Source organism: Alosa sapidissima, chromosome 9 (genome assembly GCF_018492685.1).
Source record: "Alosa sapidissima isolate fAloSap1 chromosome 9, fAloSap1.pri, whole genome shotgun sequence".
Classification (NCBI taxonomy): domain Eukaryota; kingdom Metazoa; phylum Chordata; class Actinopteri; order Clupeiformes; family Clupeidae; genus Alosa; species Alosa sapidissima.
Window position 1 is genome coordinate 27,798,270 of NC_055965.1, and position 12,776 is coordinate 27,811,045.

Consider the following 12,776-nt stretch of genomic DNA (forward strand, 5'->3'; position numbering starts at 1 on the left):
GCACTTTAATTGAAATGATTTAGCTTGTGTGTGATTTATCGCGGGCACAGGTCGGGTAACGGGCCAAATATTAACGAGTTGGGCTGGTGCCACTGCCAGGGCCATGACTCCAAAAGGTGGGCAGGGGTGGCCCCGGTCACCACAACATAGATTCAGGCCACCCCTTTCTGGGGTGCGTTTCCCAAAACCATAGTTGCTAACCTGTTAGCAACTTAGTTGGTTGGCAATGGGAAATTGCATTGCAACCAACAAAGGTAAAACTATAGTTTTGGGAAACGCGCCCCTGTACAGTAAGGCGATCCTGAGTAATTGAAATTGAAGCAAATGTCTACATGTTATCCAACTTTGGGCTGAAATTCAAATATATTCTGAGCAGCCCAAAATAATGAACTTGCTTTCCAAATCAAAGAATCAAAAGTTGGTCATGACATACACAGATCAACTGTGCTTTTGAATAGATATTTCAACCAGCATGCTTCAGGTGACATGGATGCAGACACAAAGTATTTTTCCTTAATATAAAGGCTGATATAAGATATATGCAAGCATGATCATGATCACATCATATGTTCCCAGATATGGGTAGCCTAACCCTAGACTGTACTGGAACATGTTTTGCCTAACATCTGAAGAGCTCTTTTCCAAAATGCTATAAATCCATTTTTGTAAACATTAATTAGTCATATGATTTAATTGTGCTTTTCAGGTAATACCAAATAAAAGTGCAGTTGTGTTGTTTTGTAAATAATAATTACCCAATTACAGTTCTGAAAACAAAATAATATAAAATAAAAGATTTAGGCCTATGAAAATGCGGTTTTGGTGTACCACCCCAATATTTGCAATGGCCTCTCCTGGCCACCCCTGTTAAATTTTTCTGGTGGCGCCACTGGCGGGTGCGGATTTAATTTTGATATTATCACGGGTGACGGGTCGGATCTGATGCTGAACTTTGCGGGTGTGGGCGGGGGCGGGTCTCCAAAAATGGACCCGTGCAGAACTCTGCCCCAGAGCTAACTTGCAATGCAACTTGTCAAAGGTAGAAAGGTAGTTACCCGGGTATGGGCAAAGATGGCAGCTTTGATTATTTTTTGTAGGCGAACTTCAGAGGACTCGCTCGTTATTGCCTCTAGGGGAACTATGGGTGTACTGCAACCACTTTCGATACAATGGGAGGATTTCTCAGTCACTTTGGTGCTTTTCTCAGATCAGAATGAAAATTCTCATAACTATTAGTTTAACCTCCACAACATTTAGTAATGTGTGCACATCATAGTAGCAATTTCTGCTTCCTCTGAACAAATTGCAAATGCTTTTGGACATGTATCAGTTGCTTTGTCATGTCAATCAAAATTAACTATACTTATGGATGCTGAATAGTCGTTCCCAATAAAACTAATAGTCTTCATTTCATTGCTTGAGTCATTACATACAAAATTGGTGAACTAGTTATCACATTCTGTCACAATGCTGTAGAATTGCAAAGAGCATGCAGTAAAAATGTGAAACGTACATATTCAGTGTCTTGTACTCACTTACTCTCCTAACTACAGCAATTTCTAACTTTACTGTAGTTTTCAAATGGCTGTACAAGTACTGTATAGTGCTGTCTTGAGCATGTTCAGATAGTGTCACCGAGTTCTGAGCTTTTTTTGCATGAGAAAACACTGAGAGAATAAACTGACATAATGAAAACATGACAAAGCCATTTGACTATCTTGTTCATAAACGATGGTGTCAAGACTTCTCATTTTGATGACACTGGCAGTTTCATTGACATAAATACTTGCTTTTGAGGAATGAACTATCCATTTTGAGTGGCGAGCTTTTGCAGGTTATCCACTAGGTTTTGCAGTTTGCATTAACTGTTTTGAGAAATGCTCTAACTGTTGTGCAAATGTTATATTAATAGTGATGTGAGAAAAGCACCAAAGCGACTGAGAAAAACTCTAATAGGAAGTGAACAGGCTGTAAACCGGCTGTGGTAGAGATGTGGTGGCCTGAATCATAGACATAATATACATAGACGCCGCAAGGCTGCTGGAAACAAGAAATGCGGCCGCCATCTTGGACCGGTCATACTCCTCATTGCGTTGCAGCAGAAAACACAAGATGACAGCACTGTGCAGCATGTTCCTGCTCAAATCGGCGGACCATACTCGGGGGATTTACTTTTCACAAGTAAGATTTAACATTACCGTACTATTGGTTGTATTTTGTATTTTCGAACAATGTGGCCTGTATCATAGCTACATGTATGACCTTTGCAGCAAAAAAAACCGCGTGAAAATCTGTTCGGTATTCAGTGAGATATGATTAATTAAGTGTGCTGACAGCTCATTGCACCGGCCAAACAGATTACACTGAGTGGAGTGGATGACCGGTCCAAGATGGCGGCTCCAAATCTCGTCAGCGCTAGTAGGGAGCAGCGGTCGATGCGGCGTCTATGTATATTATGTCTATGGCCTGAATTCGATTCTGAAGTAAAACGTCATCGACATTTCTAGGATGGACTTTGTGTAGCCTAGAGGTTTTGTAGACTTTTACATTCTTCCATCACATGATTCTAATAACAGCCTTCCTATAATGGTAAGTTGGCTATTTGCTTCGTAAAATAATTTAGGCTTTGATTTTAAAAAACACCTCATCCGCACGCTCTTTTATTTTCTGGGTTTTTAGAAAACAAGTGCGACATGGCACATAGTTAGCATCCGTTGAACATTTGTCTAATTTGTTGCTTGTGTAACTAAACTCGTGGATCTTAACAATGTAGCTTATCGATGCATGTTTGCTTTACCAATAAACCGGAGTAGCCTAATTATTGTGTTATCAGAGGCACGGGAAGATATTTTCGGCTGGGGGTGCGGGGGTCCATGGTCCATTTGCTGCCTTCATCCTTTCTGTTTTTGTTGTTTAGAAAACGTTTTGCACAATGGCATTGCAGTCAGTGCTATCTACTCTCTCATTATAAGTAGGCACATCCTGCGCATAGCATCTTTTACAATTAGGCGCGAGTGGCGCTTGGATCCATGAGTTTGAACTGAAGAGAACAGCTCAGTGTGTGAAGAGACAGGGAGAAGTAGCAGGCAGACAGGTCACTGTAGTCGAGGCTCCAGGATGGTGTAGATATGACAACCTCATAAACACTCCTGAGCTCACTAAAAAGGATATAGTGCTCAGTGTGTCTCTGTGTCCTCCAGGACCACATGCTGTCCTACTTGTCATAGATATTGATGATTCTTTCACAATTGAAAAAAGAATAAATATTCAGGAACACCTGGAGCTTCTCGTTAGTGCTGTCTGGAGTCACACCATGGTGCTGTTTACCCGTGGAGATTGGCTGGGAAACACAACTATTGAGCAGTACATTGAGAGTGAAGAGGCCCTGCAGACTCTAGTACAGAAATGTGGGAACAGATATCATGTCCTCAACAATGAGAATAGGGCAGGTGATCAGGTCACAGAGCTTCTGGAAAAGATAGAAGAGATGCTAGCAGGAAACAAAAACTGTCACTTTGAGATGGACAGAACGAGACTGGAGGAAGTGAAGGAGAGGAGGAGGAATGAAGAACAGAGAGCAACAGAGAGACTGATGAAGGTGGAGAAGCAAAGACAACACCTCCAGTCACTGAAGCGTGAGTTGTGTTGTATTTTCTGTGTATTATACTAAAACAAACTAAGCTTTTTCATAGCAAAAATAAATATCCAACAATCTTCATAATTATCTAGTTTATGAAACATAACATTTAATCAAATGTATCATAATATTAATTCTTATGGCCATGGAAGAAATTAGTAAAATAGTAAAGTTGGTGAAATTGAAGCAACACTGTACATCTGCTTTACACTTGATAGGCTAGTTTTTATCCCTGTTATTTTCGATTTTATCTTCAAATTCATTTTGATATCATGTGCATCACATGTAAACACATGTGCCGTTCCCACTAACCATCCTGGATGTGCACTACAGTTCTGTGTTCTGGGGCGTAAATTCCCGTGAAAATGAAAGAGAAGTTTACACATCAGGCCATTGTCAGCTGTATCTCCAAACATGCACCAACATTTAGCAGTGCCAGTGGGGCTGTAAGTGGTGTGTACAAGGTGTACATGAACTTTAGGTGGTTAGCTCACTAGATTTAAACCACAACTCCTTACTGCTGCTCAAAGTCCACAAAGTTCTTAAGATAACATGGTCATATAATGTCAAATATATTCATATATTCTTTTCAGCAGGGAACTCATCCCCGCGGTCAGAGTTCAGAGTTGTGCTGCAGGGACACAGAACAACTGGGAAGAGTTCATCAGGAAACACCATCCTGGGCAGAGAGGAGTTTGACCTGAAGAGAAGAACAGCTCAGTGTGTGGCAGGCAGACGGGTCACTGTAGTCGAGGCTCCAGGATGGTGGAATAATGTCAACCTCAAAGCCACCCCTGAGCTCACTAAACAGGAGATTGTGCTCAGTGTGTCTCTGTGTCCTCCAGGACCACACATTCTCTTACTGAATGTAAGAATAGATTCTGCTTTCACAGTGGACCTGAAACAAAACATTCAACAACATATGGAGTATCTCAGTGAGAGAGTCTGGAGTCACACCATGGTGCTGTTTACCCGTGGAGACTGGCTGGGAAACACAACCATTGAGCAGTACATTGAGAGTGAAGAACACATCAGATATCTGGTAGAGAAATGTGGGAACAGATATCATGTTCTCAACAATGTAGACAAAGGTGACAGAACACAGGTCACACAGCTGATGGAGAAGATGGAGATAATTATCTTTGGAAACGGGGGCCGTCACTATGAGATGGACAGAAAGAGACTGTTGTCGACTGTTGTCGACTTTAAAGTCAACATGTCGAGTTTAATCTCGCCATGGAAAAAATATTTTTTGTCTTCATGTGTGGCCCTAATACTCCGTTGTAGAATCCTCTGTTGCTAGTTTGCTAGTTTTTTTTTTTTTTAAGTATATTTTTTGGGGCTTTTTATGCCTTTAATGTGATAGGACAGTTGAGAATGACAGGAAGTGAGTGTCGGGGTGGGATCCGGAAAGGACCACGGGACGGGAATCGAACCCGGGTCGCCGGCATATGGTGCAGGTGCCCCAGCCAGTTCCGCCACGGCTGAGGCCTAGTTTGCTGGTTTTCAGGGACATGAGAACGGCATCGTTCACAAAAACTGTGCTGGGTCTAAGAAAGGGCCCAATGTGTTTTTGAACTATGAATTCATATTTAAATATATGAACTGGGCTCGTGACACCAAACCCATTAATCTAAATATTATCATACAATACCAATAAATACCACAACACTCCCCTCTGTTGGACAAAAATATCACTGCATCCAGTGTTGTCCAGTAGAGGTCAGTGGAGTTAGCAGCACGCTCATCTTTTACTACTGTGGGGGGTGCCAACCTGCCAACCTCTTATACGGTGATGCATTTTTCTGTTTCTTAACAGGTGATGCTCAGTTCCTCTCAAGCGTGAGGGTTGTGCTTTTGGGACACAAATATGCTGGGAAGAGTTCATCAGGAAATACCATCCTGTGCAAAGAGGAATTTGACTTGAAGATAAGAACAACTCAGTGTGTGAAGAGACAGGGAGAAGTAGCAGGCAGACAGCTCACTGTGGTAGACACACCAGGGTGGGGGGGGGGGGGGGGGGTGAAACCCTCAGAGACACTTCCCAGAAAACCAAACGGGACATTGTGCTCAGTGTGTCTCTGTGTCCCCCAGGACCGCATGCAGTCCTTCTAGTCATACGTGTAGATTGTACTTTTACAGAGGTCTACACAAAAAGCATACGGGACCATTTGGAGCTTCTTAGTAAAAATGTTTGGAGACACACAATTGTCCTTTTCACCTATGGAGACTGGCTGGGAGACACATCCATTGAGCAGCACATTGAGAGTGAAGGAGAATCCCTGCGGTTGATCATTGAGAAATGTGGGAACAGATATCATGTCCTCAACAACAAGGACTGGACTGATGATACACAAGTAACAGAGCTGCTGGAGAAGATAGAACAGATGGTGGTAAGAAACGGAGGAGCTCACTATCAGAGCCCACAAGAAGAGGAGAAAAAGAAGAAAAAGGACAAGATGGGCGACTCTCTTCAGAGGTGCAGTATCCCCACTAAATCAATGTTGAATGGATACTAATCTTCAACTCAAACATTTAATATAATGTGATACCTATTTGTATAATCTATCTGTATAATCTAAATGTTACCACTAACTTACTAAGACATTATGAGTAATATAGGACCTCTTATCTTGTTACACTACCAAATTAACAGGGTTTTTTATGTTTGATTTATAGGTTTACTGAGACGGAATAGAGCAGATGACCAGAGCAGAGATATGGATGAGGCTTCAGCACGACTGGATGAGTTGAGTCTGCAGGGAAGCATGGCAACTCCCCCTCTGAGTGAGTACTAAATTACTCTCTCTGAAAAATACTGTACATGGTGAATTTAGGAATGATACTGTAGTTATAAGATACTGTATTCTGACTTTGGAATAAGTATGCAGTATTTCTTTGGAAGAGCTGCCTTGTGTTGCCCGTGTGTGGTGAAAAAAAAGTTGTGTTGCCCGTGTGTGGTGCTTTTCACCTTGAGAAATGTGGTGTGAAATTAAAACTGCTTGCAGTGGAGTATTTCTCATGGTAATATTGTTTTATACTCACTTTATTTATGTTCCAGTGGGTGGAGATGACAGATCTGGGATGTTCACAGTGGATACCTCAGGCTATGGCACATACCCATCAGTAGCACCTTCTGTAGCCTTGTCTGAAGCCCCCTCTGAATGGGGCTCCCAGGAGTCCGTAAACACTATGTGGAGTGTCCAGGGGAGCACTGGAGGGAGAGGTGAGTTTCCTCTCTGGTGTGTTTTGATCTGGGGTTTGGGTCAATGTACAGTACAATGTGAGTCTATTTTTGGACAAAAGTGTCTGCTAAGAAATAAAGACATAAACAATATATCTGCAAGCGGTGATTACCAGGGTCCAGTCAGAATTGAGTGCCCTTTAATGAGAAAACCAGCAATTATTCACATAGAGCTCAAAGTCACCGAGTACTGTCGGTACGAAAAAAAAACCCTGAAAACAATCGTTTTTACCTAGTTACTCGAGTTGCTAGTTCCAGCAGCTAAAGCAGCCAGGCAGCTACAGCGCTACTCTGTGGGGGCATGTCTGTGAGTGTAGCGTCACTGAGTAAATGGGACAAACTAAAAGTACACCAAATTTCACATTTCTACATCTACAATCTAGAGATATCAACATATGGCAGTTTTAGTGGACCCTATGTGTAGAATTCCACAGCATCTGATGTTAGTCCATGGGGTGTGGTGGTGGTGGTGACTGTGTGTACCAAGTTTGGTTGTGATTGGATCTTTATCTGAGAAGAAAGTGGTAATACAGTAGAATCATAATTATGACCCACGAGGTAATAGAATATTATAGAAGTGGTAATAAAATCATTGATAATAATACAGTAGAATCAGTATGACCCATGCCCTGCTATTGAATTGACGTGTAACTTTAATAAGGAGCCACAGAGGGACAGAAATATGAATATTTATAATACTGTCTTCTCTCTGTCAACATTACCCCACACCACTCACTGTTTTGACGAAAATAAAGACATGCCGAACATGGATATAACATGTGCCAAGACAAACGTAATATCCATGGGCGGACTGGCCATCTGGCATACCGGGCATTTTCCTGGTGGGCCGACGCACCTTTTGTGTGCCCGACCGATTTGAGGGCCACTTGGGCCAAATACGCCAGGGCCGATTTTTGGTCCCAGTCCGCCCCTGGTAATATCCCCCTCAGGGTGGGTTAGCCTGGAAATTTCAGACCCTGGTAATTGGATAACACTACGACCAACTCGTTGCAGCGCTGTCGTCATCTGTTTAGCTCGCCTCTGGCCCGCCTATATCAGATACACCGATGTGATTGGTTTCTCGCGATTGAAGTAACATGCATCATTACTCATTGCCAGAGTGTCTCACAGAGACAATTCAAATTGTGCTCTTGCGAGAACTCTGGATTTCCAGGGTAAGGGTGAGTCACACTGGCATAAGAGTATTTTTTTTAACTTTAATTTAATCCACTTATTTGTCCGATTCTCATCTTGATAGGATGTAATGCCATTGTGGATGCAGAAAACCTGCAATCTAACGCTAAATGACTGTCTGTCATGGACACATTTCTTTGATATAATATGTCAGGGATCCCAGGAATCAGTGATGGGCCTTCAACACCTACTTTTTTCCTGTTGCTATAAATATAGAATACAATACATATTGAAATATTTATTTAAAGCAGCACTAAATAATATTTCCTCTCAGGGTCCCCCTATAGTTGAGAAACATAATAATAAATTAAACTATAAACTAATAAACATTTGCAACAAAGTATATACACAACTCTGAAACAATATAGAGGAAATTCACTGACAGCAGTCTGTAAAAAGAGATCTCAGAATTCCTGTAGCAATGCAGCTCTTTTCCATTTTGATTTTGGAGGGGAGTGACACCAAAATTCTTATGGCTGTTTTATAAGCTCAGGCTGCAGCAGAACTGTCGTTCACCCTAAGAGTTTATATGCCATCAATATTACACAGATATGTAGAAGTCCTTAAGTCTGCATGTGTTTTATTTTCAGTGAAGATGACCGGTCCTCCGTGCCCTCAGCCTACCACATACACACACACATCTCAGACACAGCATCTGAAGCCCCCTCAAAACAAGACTGATGTCAACAGCTAACAGCTCTGGGATTGGTTCGCTAATGTCTGGAAGACTGGAGGGATGGAGCGAACATATGAGATCAGCGGTGAAGGAGGAAGTCAGAAGAGGAAGGGAGGAGGGGACTGTCCCCTGAAAGATTCTGAAAAAGTCACAGATTAGTTCATATTTCCTTTCTCTCTCTCTCTCTCTCTCTCTCTCTCTCTCTCTCTCTCTCTCTCTCTCAAATTGTAACAATGACCAACATGTTCATTACATAACTCTGTGTGATAAATTGTTATTGAAAAGAGAAAAGACATCTTTCACTTTCCACTTGTCACTGTTGATTTATTGTTATAACCTATTAGAGCTTCTACTAGCTCTTGGATTAGATGCATTTGTACCCATATACTGCATATTGTACATAAAAGTATTTTGAACAATATTTACGTGTATTCTGTAATCTAGGTCTATAATTTATGGTTATGTATGTAATCTGTACGGAGCCCCGGATAGCAATTCGTTCCCAAAAAATAATAAGTTGTGGCCACAAAATAACAATTCGTTCCCACAAAGTACTAATTTGTGGCCACGAAATATTAATTCGTTCCCACGAAATAGTAATTTGTTCCCACGAAATAGGTAATTTGTGGCCAAGAAATATTAATTCGTTCCCACGAAATAGTAATTTGTGGCCACGAAATATGTATTATCTAACCTGCACTGGACAGCTGGGTGAGCAAATCGAGCGCCAGTAGAAGCCTGTCGTGTCTTTTCTCATTACTCCCCACCAGCTCTCAATTCTCTGGTTTGCAGTAGGGTACAACTGGTTTGCAGTAGGGTACAACTGTTGCTCAGCCAAATGCCTTCCTGTTACGTCCCGTTACGTCCTGTTATCACGGAGTTACAGGCGATAAACGATTTCTGATGGTCACAAGTTTACTTCATTAGTGGTTTTTGATTATTAAAGAGTGTTTTTCATTTAAAGGTTTGACTTCATGCTTATTCAGTAGAGCATTTAGTGCTCTCCCCAATCCCAGACGTTCACATTGCATCTTTGTTTGTAATGGATGCAAAACAGCCTATAATGCTAAATTTCTATGGGGGGACGATTGAAACACCTATTTGTCCCGACCAGGCAGTAAACCCCATTTATTCAATGCACACATATCTGTGTTTATACTATATTTTATGCAGGTGAGACATGGAAAAGCAGTTTTAGAAAGATGCAAATATATTTAGGGCTATCAGGTAGGGGGTCGAGTTTTGCCATGTTAACCTATGGAGACTGACGGCCTGTGGGTCATGAAGGGCACTTATTTGGATGTGTGGTGGCTTTAACCACATAAAAACAGAGTGAAATATCATTTTGTACTATAGAAAAATTATATAATTCGAAACATGCATTATTCTAGCTATATTAATGGCATAGTGCATGCTATTTCCATAACCGCGAAATACGCGCATCACCATGACGGCAATGAGTTGTTAACAGACATGAACCAAGACATATAGCCCAGCAGCAATCTATCTAAAATAACACATACTTGAAGTACCATTCATGGTATGTTGTCAAATATTGAAGTTGTGGGAAGTTTACATAATTTAAGCTGTATGTTTCATTCGTCCCCCATTCTGTTTCATTTGTCCCAGCCAGGAGGGACGAATGAAACATAACGCACGTTCGACTTCTCCTTAAATAACTCTTGAACGGTTTTGTTCAGAGCTGTAAATGCAACTGTATTTGACAGAGGGCAGATGTAGGTTGCTAGTGACAAAATATTAACTTTCAGTGTTTTACAATGGCTTTGTAAATTACGTTTCATTCAATTCATTCATTTCATTCAAGTGTTTCATTTGTCCCGGTTCTCCATCAGCCTCGGCGTTGCTCCTGACCGTCCATCTATCGGCACAGGTCCTCGGGTCAGCGCACCTCTGCGACGCGACGTTTTACAAAAGATAGAAGTGCCCGATATATGATTTCATCAACGCGCGGCGTATGAGATGAGGATGGGGAAAAAGTGAGAGTGAGGGGGGGGGGGGGGGGGGGGGTGAAGATTCACCTCCAGCTATCTGATGCATGTTTTAATGGAAATGTTCACGGCCGCCTTATAAAAAAACACAAACGAGAGAGACACGTTCAAGTCGTAGGCCTACCTACGCCGGTGCAGCGACCTGGCTCTTAATAGTCTGTGGAGATGCCTCTCGCTAATAATGAATCCCTCCAATGCCAGGCTTTTCAAAATGTCTTTGTATTTCATTCCCAGCCTAAAATAGCACTCTACCATATCCCTGTCCATTGTGTGACAGCGACTGTTCCTGTTTGAGGAGTTGCGCTTGATTTGCTCATCCAGCTGTCCAGTGCACAGCCTATAGGCCTACCTATTTCGTGACCACAAATTACTATTTAGTGGGAACGAATTAATATTTCGTGGCCACAAATTACCTATTTCGTGGGAACGAATTACTATTTCGTGGGAACGAATTAATATTTCGTGGCCACAAATTAGTACTTTGTGGAAACGAATTGCTATTTCGTGGCCACAACTTATTTTTTTTTTTTCCCCGTGACATATCCGGGGCTCCGTAAATCTGTATAATCTAGCTAATGTTTTTTTTCCTCAGTTAATGCTGGATAGCTTTTTTTCACAATTTTATGTAAATGTTAATTTATGCATTATAATGTATCTAACAACCAAAAAAAAAAAACAATAAAACTGGGGGCTTCTGAGCCTTTCAAAAGACTGGGGTCCAAAGTTGTTCTCTTTGAAGGATGGGTCTGGGTCATCTACTGATCTGCACCGATTTGGTCTAAATGCTCCTGAGACCAAGCCTCACAACAATGTAGTTTTGAAAGCCTGTATGTGACAACCAATCAAAATCAGCAAAAATGTGAACAATGCTTTTGAAAGTGATGGTAAATGTCAGCTATTCTTTAGTTGTCATGGAGCTTGATGTGAGTGCTTACAGTCACACCCGTGGCAAGATAGCATCAAGCTGGCAACTAGGCTGTGCCCTGCCGCTGGTCTCATAGGCAGTGGTGGAGGAAGTACTGAACCTCAGTACTTAAGTAAAAGTACAAATACACAGAGAAATATTTACTTTAGTAAAAGTAAAAGTACCACAATGACAACCCTACTTAAGTAAAAGTAAAAAGTACCTGCTTTTAAATGTACTTTAAGTATTAAAAGTAAAAGTATTTCCATAATGATTTATTCTCTTAAAGGAGAATTCCGGTGTGATATTGACCTAAAGTGTATCGAAACATGATACCGAGTGTGAACGTATGTCTCATAGCCCATCTCGACTTGTCCCCTGCACTCCAAAATCTGGCGCTAGTTAGCCGATGCTACCAACAACTTTTTCAGTAGTGGTGCTTTGGCATCGGGCTAGCCATGCAAATAAATCACTGTTTTACACCCATTTACGAGGCTCAATGTATCTCCACACTTCATTGGTAGACTTCCTAGGGCCCTGACATTTAAAACGAGACATTGAGAACTTTGAAAAAGCACTGGTAGTTTACTTACAAGACGATTTATACAGACAGTATCTTCACGAAGTTTAAAGTTTGCAGCCATCTTGAATTTAGTCACGATAAGTCGAGCAACGAGTAAGAATGAACAGGTATGATAAGGGATCAGATTCCAAAAATAATTCAGTGGAAATGCATGGATTCCAGTTTCTTCCAGTAGCAGCAACTGGAATCCATGCATTTCCACTGAATTATTTTTGGAATCTGATCCCTTATCATAGCTGTTCATTCTTACTCGTTGCTCGACTTATCGTGACTAAATTCAAGATGGCTGCAAACGCTAAACTTCGTGAAGATACTGTCTGTATAAATCGTCTTGTAAGTAAACTACCAGTGCTTTTTCAAAGTTCTCAATGTCTCGTTTTAAATGTCAGGGCCCTCGGAAGTCTACCAATGAAGTGTGGAGATACATTGAGCCTCGTAAATGGGTGTAAAACAGTGATTTATTTGCATGGCTAGCCCGATGCCGAAGCACCACTATTGAAAAAGATGTTGGTAGCATCGGCTAACTAGC

At 41.5% G+C, this 12,776-nt stretch overlaps 1 protein-coding gene and 1 pseudogene across 1 annotated transcript in view; both read left to right on the plus strand.

The window, feature by feature from the left end:
* The window catches only part of LOC121719390 (NACHT, LRR and PYD domains-containing protein 12-like), a 705,660-nt gene that overhangs the window by 598,355 nt on the left and 94,529 nt on the right, over positions 1-12,776 (plus strand). The window lies entirely within an intron of this gene.
* On the plus strand, positions 2,612-9,215 carry LOC121719544 (annotated as a pseudogene).